The sequence below is a fragment of the Rhinolophus sinicus genome, chromosome 12, assembly GCF_057876585.1.
Source record: "Rhinolophus sinicus isolate RSI-liver-muscle chromosome 12, RSI-T2T, whole genome shotgun sequence".
Classification (NCBI taxonomy): domain Eukaryota; kingdom Metazoa; phylum Chordata; class Mammalia; order Chiroptera; family Rhinolophidae; genus Rhinolophus; species Rhinolophus sinicus.
The window spans coordinates 25,992,915-26,008,539 of NC_142512.1; the positions used below are offsets into that span (position 1 = coordinate 25,992,915).

The window sequence follows — 15,625 nt, forward strand, 5'->3', positions numbered from 1 at the left end:
AGTGAGAAGATGTTAATGTCAGAGCTGTAAGTACATGGAGACATCTACAGATTGATTCCTCCCGCAGAGCAGATAGGCTCACTTCAGCTCTCTGACCATGTAGGGTGACATCTGTGGTGATGTCACAGCATCCTGGGCACAAAGTCACACTTAAACCACACCGTGGGTAAAAAAGACCATTATACCATGTTTATGTATCAGAATGCTTCTAAGGAAATGATTAGCCAATGAGGGGAAAGCCAGGAGTTGTTATCACCGGGGTGCCAAGCTTAGCTGGTTCCTTCTACCACGAACAGCTCTCTCTATGAACTTCACCATTTCCTTCCCCCTTCTTCAGAGCAGACACGTCTAATGTTCTTCACAGCTGTTTCGTCTGCACAGATGTGACATATATAATGATGCCACAGCGTCTTAAGTAGCCTGAGCCATGTTTGATCCAGACCCAGATGGACAGAATGGAATTGGGAAGCCTGGGCTGCAGGCATCACAGGAGAGATGAGGTCAGCTTTTTCATCGCTGTTTCAGTCATTAAACATTCACCAAGTCCCTATAATATGCCATCACTAGATTTAACAGTAGGACAAAGAAATGAACGCTCATATATATGGGGTGTCTATATAGATCAGGAGCCTTAAATGTCCTTAGTTTTTGACCCAGAAAGTCTACTGCTAGGAAAATAGCGTATAGAAATGACATCATTTATGGAGAAAGATTTATGCACATCAATATTTGGTACAGTTTATTTATAACAATCAACATTTGGAGCAGGTCCAAATGTGCTACAATAATGCATGGTAATATTAATGCACCGGGATGAGTAAATCAGGCAGCTCTTAAGAATACTGGAATGGTTTAGAAAAGCTTTGTAATGTTAAGTATAAATAAGAAAGCTACAAAATTACATCCCTATTGTGATTACAATAATGACCCTCCCCCTCAACACACAGTAAAAAAAGAAGTAAAAAAGGGGAAGTAAGCAAACAGAACTAAAATAAGCCTAGAAAAAAATGCACTTGAAAGAAATCCAACATGTTATAGTGGTTAGGTTTGAGTAATAATTTTTCCTACCTTCAAGGAAAGAAGTTCTACTCAGAGTATGTCTCAGAATTCGTAGATGCCACCCTAAGACAAGAAGACTGTAGTGGGAAACCTCCCACGTCCTTATTTGCACTTGCCTTGCTGTTTATCCAGCTTTCAGAAACAAATTAAGTGTTTATTCTTTTCTTTATTTTATTAACTCTTACTACTTCTGGGGGGTGATCTGCAGTTCACATTACACGTCATGTGAAAACAACAATTTGAATTAAAGACATTAGTAACATTGCTTTGTCTCTACTCCTATGAGATTTCCTCCTGTGCCTGTATATGAGACTTTGTGAAGATGTGATGCCTGAGCAGTAGCAGCCATTTTGTAACCATGAGGCGATAAGCCCAAAGAAGAAAAGCCAGGAAAATGATGGGGAAGGGGAGATATTTTAAGAGTTCTTGGTGACATCATTGAACTGCCCGCCAAACCCTGGGAATGCTATCTTGACTTTGCCATTAGAAAATAAAATGTTCTAGGATTTTTGAGGAATGAGGACTTCCTTTTTTAAATTTATTTACTTTCACAGTTTTTCTTTCTTTCTTTCTTTCTTTTTTTTAAAGATTTCATTGGGGAAGGGGAACAGGACTTTATTGGGGAACAGTATGTACTTTCAGGACTTTTTTCCAAGTCAAGTTGTTGTCCTTTCAGTCTTAGTTGTGGAGGGCGCAGCTCAGCACCAGGTCCAGTTGCCATTGCTAGTTGCAGGGAGCACAGCCCACCATCCCTTGCAGGAGTCGAACTGGCAACCCTGTGGTTGAGAGGATGTGCTCCAACCAACTGAGCCATCCGGGAGGCAGCTCAGCTCAAGGTGCCATGTTCAATCTTAGTTGCAGGGGGCAGAGCCCACCATCCCTGCAGGACTTGAAGAATTGAACTGTCAACCTTGTGGTTGAGAGCCCACTGGCCCATGTGGGAATCAAACCGGCAGCCTTCGGAGTTAGGAGCATGGAACTCTAACCGCCTGAGCCACCGGGCCGGCCCCTACTTTCTCAGTTTTTAAGGGCTAATTATTATTACAAGAGGTAATATGCCAAAATTTATTTAATTGGGGGTGGCCAGTTAGCTCAGTTGGTTAGAGCGCGGTGCTCTTAACAGCAAGGTCGCCTGTTCGATTCCCACATGGGCCACTGTGAGCTGCGCCCTCCACAACTAGAGTGAAACAACTACTTGACTTGGAGCTGATGGGTCCTGGAAAAGCACACTTAAAATAAATACAAGTTTAAAAACAATTTATTTAATTGTAGGCCATTTTTAAATTGTTTCGAACAAGCTGTGACAAACATCATTACACATACAACTTTCTTCATCTTTGTGTTTGTATCCATAGGCTAGATCCCAGGCCGAGTGCTTTGCTGGTCAAAGGGTAAAAGCATTTTGAGGCTCGTCATTCATAGTATTAGTTCCCAGTTAGCCCAGCTAACCCAGGGACCAGCTGTTTTGTGTAGGTCTCCCCTTATCCATAGTGATGCTAGATATGCCTAGGGGGCACTCACCTGGGCCTGTCCTAGTACTTGTGGCCGAGCCCGTACAGACATTTCCTCCACTGGAGGCAATGTGTGGCTGGACCAGCCCTTGTGGTCCTTATTATGATTGCAATATGCCCTTCAGCAATAACCATTAGGGAACTTTGAAAATACAAGGTTTATTACTCCCAAGTTCTGAGGCCACACTCCAAGATGATAGAATGTGGACCTGGAGTTCTGCCATTATTGGATCAAGGTGGGAAGCTTCAGGTTTTATAGGGTCACTCTTTATTGGTGAATTTGAAACAAAGTGGAATTGAAGGGAAAAACAGGGCCAATCAAGTGGTCAGTTATCTAAAACACCCAGGGCTTTGTAACAGGGGAAATTCATAGGTAGGGCAGCCTTCCTTTTTTTCTAGTTGTGCAGCTGGCAATATGTTGATTCAAGGTGGCTATCTTTGAAATGGATGCCTCAGCAATCAAAAGCTTAATGTCAGGCACTTATATTACAACCAGAAAAGCGAATTGTCAGGTTTACACCGCACAGACCTATTTTGAGATTCAGTGAATGTCTGATGAGTAAGCCACAGTCTGAAAGGTCGGCCTCCATCTTGCCCCTTCAGTAGCTGAGGCTTCCCCAGCTCTGCGGGGTTGTCCTTCTCAAGACTCTATAGCATTATCATCTATGTCCCACGTCGGCCATTGGAACTGCTGGGGTGGATATCAGAAGGTTCAACTCTTTGGGAGAATTGCTTGATCTAAGATCTGCTCTTGTGAGAAGGCTCCAGCTAACCGGGTCTCAGGGTCACACCAGCATCTCACCTCCTCTCACGGTGGAAACCATTTCCTTATCAAGTAAGCAACCAAACCATTTTTGCAAATAACTTGAGCTCTTGTGGTCACCCAAAGCTCTCTCTTGGCTTATGCAATTCACAGCATGACACCAACCCCATAATTAAAATCCCTCCCGTCAGTCTCCCCAAGTTTCCATCTTTTAATGCCTCAAAACTGCCTTAAAGAGAAGGCATGGCTTAGAGCCCGGAAGGAGGCAGCAGCTGCATGTCCCCTAGTCCCAGCTGTATTTGGCCACCACGTGAGGTCACACTCGGCTGCCCAGCATCGTGGAGCTCCCCGTGGCTGTCCTCGCTGCCCTGCTTCTCACCATGGCCCTCTGTTCCCAGACCTGCTCTGCCTCTTCTGAGTCTGTCCTCCCTTATAGTTTTGCCCTGTCCCCCCACTCTTAGGCCATGACATGGATCATTGAGACCCTCTAAATAGAGAACTTCTGAGGGGTTTCAGAGACTACTAGTTCCTGAGGATAATTTTCTTTCCCAGGGGGCTTTAGCAATTCTGTCTGCTCTGGGAGACAGAATGGGGGTAAGCCCCATTTTATGGATGGGAAAGTGGAGGCCCAACTGGGGTTTTGACAAGAGATAAAAATCTGTGTTCTGCTGGCTCCCAGTGGTATGTCCTTGGCTCGCCTCATGAATTCTAGATGGAACTCCCCAGTGAGAGACAGAACAAAGAAATAGTTTTTTCGGAAAATTAAATTCCCTGTAGAGAGACAGAGAGACCCAACACCAAAACAGAGAAAGAGAAACACTGAAAGAAAGAGAGACACGTAAATAAAAATGTCAAGGAAAACAAAAAATGCCAACTTCCTCCTGGATCCCTTTGTCCCCACGTCCCCACCCCCAGCAGTGCTGTCTCCTCCCAGTTCTTCCTGACCCTCAAGGAGCAGCTGGCTTGCCTTTTCTTCTGAACAATGACTCAGGATCTTTCTGTCCTGAATCATTGTTGGCGCCGACATGCCAACCAACCGCCTGCTGTTTCTCTTATGTCTCCTGGTAGATTCTGCACAAATTTGTGGACTCTTATGAGACCAACAGTCCGTGTTCTAAGGGCCAGTCTTCCTGTGCACCCCTGGGGAAAGAGACAGGGAGGTGACTCGGTCCTCTGAGACCCATCAGAGTGCAGGACCCCTGCCATGTTTTCTGACCTGGTCTGGGTCCTGCCCCTGGGCAGAGGGAAGAGAGGGGAAGAGTGACAACAGGAAGTTGGCTTTCTGAGGGAACTGTCATATGAGACACAGGGAAGGTCTGTGAACCCAAAGGTTAAGAGGAAATTTTATGAGTATGTAGACAGTCTCTGGGATGTCTGGGTCACAGAAGGAGGGAGGGGTCATGGAGGGCACAGGGTTCCCCTGCTGCATTCCTCAGTGTGTAAGCCTTCCACCTTGTCCACAGCTTCCAAACCAAAGGACAGCGGCAGGTCTGTGCAACCCCAGGGAGGCCTGGGTCCAGGAATACATCACTGACCTGGAGCTGAATGCCTGAGTGGCCTACAAGCAACAAGGAAGGTGTTACATCTCTGGGTAGGTTTGGGAGCAGGCACTTGAGGCAGGACAACGACCCTGGAGCTCTGGAAGCCGTTTCTTCTACAGTCACACCCTCACCCCCGCCATAATCCGGGGCCCTCCTTAACCTTGATTTTAGTTTATGTATCTTATTTAACGGTTGTCATTTATTTCTACTGTTGAATCGTGGGATGTAACAAATATTTTCTCTGACATCTCATGGTATCCTCTTCACCATCCCTCCTCCTTCCTCTTCAGTTCTCCTCACACTCAATATGTGGGTCAATCACTGTGATTAGTGCTCTCCTGGCAGGAATGGAATCCTCTAGATAAAATAGCAAATGCTTTATTGAATGGTTTTTCCCAGCACTGCACTTCAAGAGGTGGAAGGCACTTATATAAATGGTAAACCAGCGTTTTCCTTGCGATGACTCTACTGGTTTTCTTTTCCCAACTGAACAGAATCACAGGTTGAGGGAAATACTGAAGGGAAGAGTAGGGAAATATGAAAAGGGGAAGACACCACAAGAAAGGGATGAGGTACTGGTACAGCGACACGGAACGTTGCCCTGGAGATTCTTTCCTGGAAAGTTGAAACGGACATATTATTTACAACCAAATCATAATGGATATTGTCTAGGAATTGTGAATACCAAGGTGGTACATTCTGTGCATATTTGTGCACACAAGTTCATTTTCACATATGAAGCTGTCCTTAGAATGATGGCTAGCATTTGTTGAGGGCTTACTGAGTGCTGGATTCTGTGTGACGTACTTCCATTAATGATAATCTAGCAAATTCTGCTTGCAGTCTAGCAAGGACTGCCTCCTACTAGCCAGGTGGCTGACAGCCTGGTCATCTTCATAGGAAAGGTCTGAGAAGGGGGCATATCAGGCTATTTATGGACCCCCGAACCCCACTTTTTTTGTTTTTCCTAGTCTCCCACTTCCCCTTTTCTGCTTATACTAACATTGGCTGGGAGTGGAGAATTCTACTTTTCCGGAGCACTGATTCTCAATCAGCTTGGTTTGCAGGCAATGAGCAGGAAGGGCCTCTCTTAAACATTTTTTTCCCTTTTCTTCTATCAGAGGAGCTGACTTCAAAGTAAGTTAATCTCTTTCTCAGTGGGCTTTACTGATATATGCAAGAAGTCATCAGTCTCCAAGATCTTGAATTTTCCTTTCTGATGTAACCTTGGTAGGCAGATGGCCTTGGTAAGACTATAACAGGCCATGGGGGTAACCAGCTGTGGTGCTGGCTGGAGGTGTCCTCGCTGACTTCGACCTCAGCTCCTGCCCTCAGCCAATTCCACTGCATTCTGTTGGTTTGAGTTACTGTATCAAAAAAGCTGGTGCAATCCAGCTGAAACAATTCAGGGAACTTGTTAGTTCACATAACAGAAACTTCACGAAGGAACATTAGCTTCAGGCAAAGCTTGATCCAGTGATCTTTAAGTATTACCATAAACCACGTTTCTCTCTGAATTTCTGATCTCCCTTCAATTTGTCCTTCATCCTAGGACATCCAACTGTAGAGTGAGTCGCTTTGCTTGCAGACACTTCCAGGCTTTACAAGTTACCCTCTCGAGCCCTCTTCTCTAGGCTTCAAGAGGAGGAGAAGCAATGACCTCTCCTCCACAAAGGTGGAACCCACTAGGCTGGGCTGGTCACTCTCCTTCCTCTTCATATACTTTCACTCCACATCACCCTACATGGACCACCTCCTCCCTGCAATACCAGAAGAGAGAGACCTTGAAAAGAGAGTATGGGGGTGGAGAGGTATCCAGAACCAAACTAAAGCCTCATCACCTTCCAATACCTCTGAGCCTGTGTTGCACTGGCAGGAGCTGTAGAGGGTGGGAGAGGAGCAGCTGAGATTAAATTTGAGATTGGAGTTTTAAACTGAACAAGTTTTAATGACTGAATGTGACCAGAAAGTTATGGGATCTATCCAAGCCAATGGTGGGAGAGAAGTTCAGCATTTTATGTTTATAGGATAGGCTGTACCTAGGTAACACACAAACCCCCAATGGATTAAGATGAAAGTTTCTTGCTGGCACATAATCTGATATAGGTTAGACCCCTGGTTGTCAAAATTTACTCTGCATCAGAATCCCCTGGAGGGTTCATTTAAGCAGAGATTCCTGGGCCTTTCCAAAGAGACTCTGCTTGTGTATGTCTGGGATATGGCTCAAATTCTTCTTTTCTAGTGAGCTCTCAGGTGACGCTGATGCTGCTGGGCCACAAACTATACTTTGAGTAGTACTGATCCCAGAGCAACTCTCTTCCAAGTGGTGACTCAGAAATCCAGGACGCTTCCATCCTGTAGCTATGATTCTGAAACGAGAAAGAAGGAGATAGAAAAGGCATACTGCTTTTAATTGTCGTGGCCCTGAAATGACACACATCACTTCTGTTTATCTATTGACCAGAATTAGTCACATGAGCCCAATCTTTCTGCAGTGGAGTGAAACATACACACAATAATTTAGTGAGCACAAACTTTCCTGCCACTAACTCTCAAACAGGAGGCTTATCAATGAAAGAGGCCCAACAATGTGAGCTTGCAGTCGATGAGAATCTTTTGCTTTTGCTTTTCCTTTCCGTCTGATTATTGTAAGATGTGTGTCACTTTAGTATTAATCCTACACATTAAATATTCATGCTGTCAAGATGTAGACTACATTAATTCATGTGCCAATATCTATTGGGAAACATTTCCAAGTTCATGGGCCAGGTGTGTAAGTCATCAGATGTTAAGAGCCCAGAAGAAGAAAAGGCGAAACTATGGCTTCACCAAGGGCAGAGGTTACTCCTGTCATCACGCCTAATAATGCCCCACACTTGTCATGGGGGGTTTGCTATAGTGTTGGGCAGAGGAGGAATATTTTGAGATCAAAATGGGAAGGAATTATACAATGTTGCATGAGACAAGCCCTGTGTTTTGTGTGTGTGTGTTGTGTGTGTGTAGAAAGAGAGAGAGAGAGAGAGAGAGAGAGAGAGAGAGAGAGAGAGAGAGAGAGAATCCTGAGTCAAAATGTACCCCTTGGAGCTAGACAGGATATGTTTGTGGCCTTGATCTCTTGATACAGTGGGTAACATGACATTAATGAACATCCAAAAGTTCTTTGAGTCAGAATGAAATCTAAAAGACTCATTCCCTCAGGTGGGCAGATCTTGAGCAAGTGGTTCAAATATCTGGGATACCACGTATCATAGTTGGGAGTGGGTTGTAGGAGGATGAGGTGAGAATAAGGAGAGCTAACAAGGAGAAAGTTTGTAGAGTAGGCTCCCAACTTTTAAAATCTTGTCTTTGGAATTAAAAAATAACTTAATCATATGTATAAAAATCAAAGGACAAAGAATGGAAAGTGAAATATGGAGATCTCCATTTCTTGCCAGAGGAAATCACATGTAACAGGTTGAGCTGTATCACATCAAATATCTTATGTTTATGTAAATATATATAGTACTTACCAAAGCAAATATTATTATATGTATTCTGAAACAAATATGTGATAATATTTATATTTATATGATTATCGATACACAAACAATGTATATTCTACATACATAGTTTTACATTAGTATCATCTATATCTTTTCAACTCAGTACATCTATATGTACTTCATCCTGTTCAGTGGTTTCATATTTATTATGTGACTATACTATGATGTTTCAAACTATTCCTCTTTTGATGAATTTGTTTCTTTTTCATTGCTGTTACAAACAGGGCCACAGAGCACATCCGTATACCTCTGTGTCTTTAGATAGAGTGTCTCAAAATAGATTCCTAGAAATAAGATTGAGGAATATGTATATTTTACAATTTGCTAGAAACCATGTCATTGCTCTTCAGAAACCCTGACTACCAAAATTCTACTTTTTGATACTAAATAATAGTTTAAAATAAAACGAAGTAGGGCTCATCAAGAAGTTACCATGTGCACTTTATTAAGAAAAGAGTGGTACATCTTTATTGATTAATTCGGTGGTTTTTGGTGTTCTGTCAACATGGAAATCACATGATGGTTTGGTCAAAATCTAGATCCCCAGATCCAAACCCAAGAGATTCTATTGTGAGCATTTTAAACAACCATCCTAGGGTGCTCTGAAAAAACAATAGCATAGGATTGCATCTTGTTATATTACTTATCAGCTGCATGACAGTGTGAAAGTTGTTTCAACTCTCTGAGCCAGTATTTCCTCTCCTACCAAATGGGGCGAGTAACACACATGGTCCTTGGTGAAACTGTTAGGATTTAAAGGACACTGCATAATTCTTAAGAAAGCTCGATTTATGAGAAAATTAACTTAAATGCATGAATATTTATCCAGAATGAATTTACCTAGTACACATACATTATACACTAGGTATATAATATTCTATAGGATCATTATTTTGTAAAACAATGTTTTGTTTTTAACTTCCAGGGATATGTAGACACAGGTATTATTGTCACTTCCTTTCTGCTGACTTCCCCTCTTTAGATTTTCCTACTCTTTGTCCCCCATCATTATTTTCCAACCAGAGAGCCTGACTGTTTCACAAAAACAAAACCAATAGAATCACTATTGGTGATTCTATAAAATCAGATATTTTGATAAAACAAAAACTTTAAGACTAGTTTACTTTTTAAAAATTCTATTATTTCACACAGCTGAACACAGAAATTGTAAATAACATTCTATAAATATTTGTTGGTTGATGGTTTTGGAACAATTTCCCCTAGAAAAAGTTAAACATAACCACTCACCTCCACACCCAGTATGTGTCAACCACTGTATGATTGGAGGGGCTGTGGAGGGTGTCTAAGCAGCCTGATTTATTTTTATTGATTTATTTTTACTTTTATTTATTTATTTATTTATTTATTTATTTATTTATTTATTTTTAAGTTGATTGGGGTGACAGTGGTTAGTAAAGTTACATAGATTTCAGGTGTACAATTCTGTAATACATCATCTATATATCACATTGTGTGTTCACCACCCAGAGTCAGTTCTCCTTTCATCACCATATATTTGATCCCTTTTACCCTCATCTACCACCTTCCCCCCACCCTCTGGTAACCACTAAACTATTGTCTATGTCTATCGGTTTTTGTTTCTTTGTTTGTTCGTCTTGTTCCTTTGTTGCTTTCAGTTTTATATCCCACGTGTCAGTTGTTCAGGGTGTGCGAAAGGGGTAAATTTCTCAGCACTGAGGTTCAGGCTGACTGGAAGCCAAACCCTCAGACAGCAGCTTTTAAATAATGCAAATATACACAGTCCAGTGGGACCTCAAGCGTAAGAACTGCTGGCTACCAGACCAGGTGATCTGGAGGTGTCCCAGGGGGTGATAGTCACATAAATTGGGGCTCCAGATGGGTGTATAAGCTCCTTCCTGGAGATAATCAGTCAGGTAGAGGGAGAGTGCAAAGATGGCCTACATTCCCTGAGAGTACCTATAGCTTCTAGATGTGTGCCAGACCTGAAGCCTGCCCCTCACGCTAAAGCATCATGGTAGGCAAATAGGCCTCTGTCATAGAGAGACTGAGTGTATTTCAGTCTGCTGTTTGTGCGGTGCCCTGGGAGTGGTGGCCAGCTGTCCCCATTGTTACAGTCTCTGATTGTTACAGTCCCATGGGACACAAAAACTCAAGCCCCCCCCTCCCCACCCCCGGCCACTAGAGCCAGGTGTTTAAGGGGCAGCCCCTGGGTGGCAGCTGCAAAAATCCTGGGCACACATGTTAGTAAAAGTGCTCCTCTGGGAGATACTTGTGCTGTGGAGCGTGGCAGAGGGAGAGAATAAAGATGGTGCCCGCCGGTTGGAGGGTAAAGATGGCACCTACTGTGAGAAAAAAAGTCTAGAATAGAAAAAAAAAAAAAAGAGAGAGAGAAAAAACACAAAAAACAAAAACGTCACCTGCCAGCTTTAGTAAGGCAGAGGGAGAGTGTGAAAATGGTACCCACCAGTGTCTCTGTCCCAACGAGAGTATCCCAGCAGGCCCAGCCCCTCAGGCCAGTGCTCTAAGATGAGCAGATGAATCTCTTTGATGTAAAATTGGGGCTCTTTTCAAAAGGCTGCTTCTGTGCTGGGCCCTGGGGTGAGTGAGTCTGCATGCTTTCTGGTGCCTCACAGGCCTTTGGGTCTCTTGGATGCAGCCCGTTGTTTTTCAAAGCCAGGTGTTTGGGGAGCTTGTCTCTCAGGTGCAGGTCTTAAAAGCTGGGTGCCTGATGTGAGACACGAACCTTTCACGCCTCAGGGAGAAGCTCTGGGTTTGTGAGCTCCCTCCTGATTGTGGAGCTGCGTCTCAGCCTCTCCTACCCTCCTCAGTGTGGCCCTTTTCTCATTTGCTGATGTGAACAGCTGCTCAGCTATTTTTCAGGCCTTCTTCAGGGGACATTGTTCCACATGTAGTTGTAGATCTGGTGTGCCTGCGGGAGGAGGTAAATTCAGGATCTTTTTACATCACCATCTTGGACTGCTTCCTCTATCTCTTATTTTTGCTTAATCTTAGTTTTGGTCTCTATCTCTTTCTGCAGGGAATGCAGCTAATTGAACCGTCTGCCTCTTGTTCCAGTTCTATTTGGGAAACTGAATCTGGTCTAAGAAGAGATTTTTCCAGCAAGAGACTGTCTCTGAAAATCACCTATAAGGGGGAACTGACGTGAGTTTACGTGTATTACTCAGCTGATCCCTGAGAAGCAAGTGAAAGTGGATTCTGTCTCTTGCTGAAAACCCACTCGATTTTCCCATCCCCCCAATAGAACAGGCCCCTACCCTGCCTTCCCGGTATATAGAGTAAAAAGGTCAAGCTCCTTTGGAAAAAAAAGCCCCCTGAACATATAGCCCAGGGAATTTTGAAAACCCCTCGGGAAGTTCTCAATTTCACTTGAATGCCTCTGGACTTTGGTGATATGATCTGACCTTAGCCAAAGAGGAGGGACAACAGCAAATGGCAGTGGGAGGACACTCATGAGACGAGGCCTGGGAACCGAGGGCCATGGTGAGGAGGACAGTGAGGGTGCAAGACTCACTAAAGCCAGCCTCCTTCTGGGGTCCAAGCTGTGTCCCCTGCTCTTAACAGGGAAGCCCTGGACCGTGGGGAGATGGAAACGGGGTGATGATAAGGGAATTTTTAAGCATAGGGGTGCCTGTTGACTTGTACATGCAAGAGGGGTCTTGGGTAACCACAGGGCTCATGGTATTTGCAAGAAAAGTTCCAAGTACTCACTTGACTGGGGCTATTTATGGGGAAGTGGTTTCCACAACGAGAGGAGGTGAGAAGCTGGTGTCACCTGGGATAACACTTAGCTGGTTGCTTCTTACTCAAGCTCTCTAGTCATAGTTTCCCCCAGCAGAACAGAAACATCTCTGTTATTCCACAGCTGTTCTAACCGTGTAGTTGTTACATATGGAACGATGACATGAGTCACACAACCCAACTCAAACTGCACCCAGGTGGAAAGAGCTATATGAGCAAAGCCTGGGCTTCAGAAGCCATGAGCGCGGAGGCAACCTTTCAAACACCCTGTCATTCAAGATTCATCGAGGGCCCCCATCGGCACAAAGCAAAGGGCATAAAGATGTGTTAGATGCAGGTACTAATGTGTATGAGGAATCTTGAGATGCTCTTAGCCTTTGACCAAGATAACCCATGTTTAGGAATCTATTTCCTATGTAAGTAACTTTAAATATGAAAGAAAATGTGTAGGCATAAGAATATTTGGTCCCCTGCACATTGATAGCAATTTAATATTGGATTCAATTGAAATCATCCACAATACAGAAATGGCGAAGAAAATTATGGCATCAGCAGTGGGTTGGCTATTAGGGAGCCTTTACAAACAATGTAATGACATGGGAAATGCTTAGGTTATGATGATAAGTTTAAAAAAACCCAAGACACAAGTCGGCTTATTTTCATCAGGACCCACCCAGTGTCTGCAGATGTGGTCAATTCCATATAATATTTTTTGTGGATGCTGTTCCCCGGAAAGAAGGAAAATAGAAGCAGCAAAGCAAGTAGGAGGTATCCCCTGTCATCTACCCCTTTGGTCATCTAATATTAAAGGACGTCTCTCTCTTCTTCAATACTGGCAATTTCAGTAATGATGACTCATTAGTCTGAGAGTTCTTTTATTTTCCCTGTCCCCTGTCTTCTGCTGATACGAAGCAAGGTAGGCGGTGCTTGTGGCAGGCCCCGTTCCACCCTACTGTATATGTCCTGGAGCAGACATGTAGTTTCATTTCCTGGTGGTTACCTTGGCACCACAAGGAGCTTAATGGCTTTTTAACCTCAGATTTGGGCAATAGTCATTTATAGGGCAACAGGAAATACACAAGTCAGCACCTTCTTAAAAATAAAGTAATTCAGGAAGGTGGAAGATTGTTTCTAATCTAGAGAGCAAAGGAGAAGAAATGTCCATCACATACAAAGTGTCAGTGTCCTTATAGCAAGAAAAAGAAATCCACAGGAAAAAGACAAACACAGTATAAGGAAAACGTGTTTTTCCTGACCAGCATTTATTCTACATTCCTTCCTGATGCCAGAAACCCATAGTTCCTTTGGGAAGCCACTCTTCCCCATAATTTTCAGACTTTATGTGAAATTCATCCAACCCACAATCCAGGAATGTGCTTTAATTAGCTTAAAAAAGTCAATGAAACCTATCCCCATAGCTATAGCAATTGGTTATGAATTGGGTTTCTGACCTAAGTCTGTCAAATCTAAAAGAACCTAGTGATTTTTTTCTCAAAGGGGACACAGTCCCTCTCTTCCCTGAAGAAAATGAACAAGGATTCATGTAACACTGAAAGGTACTGGCAGCTATCCTGGGACTCTCACCTGGGAGGGGGATCAGAAAGAGAAGAAACTAGGACGCGTGGGGGTATCACAGGGCTGCCTGCCTCATCCAGCCTTGTCTGGAGCAAGAGCCACCATGCACCCTTCCGTCTTGGGGGCGACAAGGATCATTTAGTCAAGCCTCTTTGAGTTAGGTTTGTTTGCTGCTTCTTTTCCTCCTTGAAACTACCAGCATCCTGAGAAATACAGAGTCCTGTATCTGTGCAGAGATACGGGGTCTGTTAAAAGCAACAGTCCCTGACTGAAGTGTGGGATTGGTTGAACTGAAAAAGTCGGAGGGAATTTGGTGAGGACCTTATTAAATGGAAGGGGTTTTTAAAGTTTGCTGTGCATGGGAATTACCTGGAGGTTTGTTAAAACACAAGTGGCTCTGCCACACCTTCTAAAGAGGGGAGGAGGGCTTGGAATTTGCATTTCTAATGAGTTCCCAGGTGTTGCTCTTGCTGTGGTCTGGGCACCACCTTTTGAGAACTGCTCTAATGTGGTATTGCCACTGTTGGATAAACTGCGGTCTGTCGGGTGTCAGTGTTAAGGTCCTGTGCCAAATACTAAGGCTGCAACATTGAGGAATTTGATAGGTAAGATTCTGAAGGTCGGAATACAACAGCTACTTCTTGCATCCATGAGTAAGGTCCTTAAGAAAGAGTTTAGACTGCTTTGAAATGGGCTCATCTGAAACCAGAAGAGGAACAAAACCAGCTTTGCTAAGAAAAGCCTTTCCAACTTGTCAACTGTCACCAGTAATCTGGAATCTAGAAGGGCTGCAAATGCAGAAATGTTTACTCCAAGCTAAACGTTAGTGCGAGTAGAGGCAGGAAGGTGTGAGACTTAATAGGAGAGAAGCCTGGGGTCCAACTGTGGCCCTAACTCCCCCACCCCCCACCCTCTCCTATGAAATATGTGTCTTTCTTACGTAAAGTGGACAATCAGCTCCTTGTCCTGTCAAATCTAAGTGCTGGGAGAAATGGCTTTTTATTGGGCTCAAATATTTATCACTTCCCCACATTGTCCCACCTCTGCAGGGGCCGAAATGGAGGCAGCGGTCTCTCCCCAGAGGGCTAGGAGGTGGGGATGTTGGGGTGACTAGCATGGAGGCCTGTGCTAGGAAGCGCACATTCCCAACCCCAGTTAAAATGCAAGATGTAGGACTGGACAAGTGCTCTGCTTCTGGTTGTCTAGCCCATGGAATTGATCAGAAGCAAAGATCAGAAGCCTGCTATTATTAGAAGACTTCTCATTGCCAAGGAAACCACAAGACCCAAATGGCCATTGATTGCTCAACACCTAAGGCAAACCCCAGGCTCCTAGCTCACATGGACAGGAGGTAGACAGCCCCCCAAAAAGGGCTCTTGCCCAGCACACATATGTGTCCACAGAGGACAGTCTCCAGGGGGGCCAACCAGAGAGGCTGACCAGGACCTCAGGCATGTCTCAGACTCTGGAAGGCCCTATAAACTGGTTAACAATGCGATCCCCATTCTCCCTTTTCTCTCAGAGGAGTCTTTGTTCCATTACTCTGTTCACAACACTTGTACTTGGGGAGTTGAGCTGGTTAAGCTTCTCATTTGGTTTGGGGTTGCTGGACCTTGGGAAACAGGTGAATGTAAATGAGCAGGTTTTGTTTTTCCCAGGATGTTGGAAGCCAAAAGAGAAGAAATGGGGACACCTCACTGCTGCTCTGGAGACAAAGGCTATTCCTTCCATTCTCCTGACAGTGCCTCCACTTATCACAGGTGTGGATGGTAATGGTGGTAGGGAATGGGACATTCCTAATGGAAGGGGAATACAAAATGTTGCCTGGGAGGAGATTTGTGTGTGCGTGTTTGAGATATGAAAGCTTTGGGCAAAAGGACTTGTTTGTTGCAC

General features: G+C 44.0%; 1 protein-coding gene across 1 annotated transcript in view; it reads left to right on the top strand.

The window, feature by feature from the left end:
- The window catches only part of LOC109447853 (C-C motif chemokine 4), an 89,256-nt gene that overhangs the window by 51,501 nt on the left and 22,130 nt on the right, over window positions 1-15,625 (top strand). Inside the window, exons 4-5 of the mRNA XM_088802080.1 lie at window positions 11,436-11,560; window positions 15,391-15,492. The gene's annotated coding sequence lies outside the window, so the exon portion shown is untranslated. The remainder of the gene's footprint in view (window positions 1-11,435; window positions 11,561-15,390; window positions 15,493-15,625) is intronic.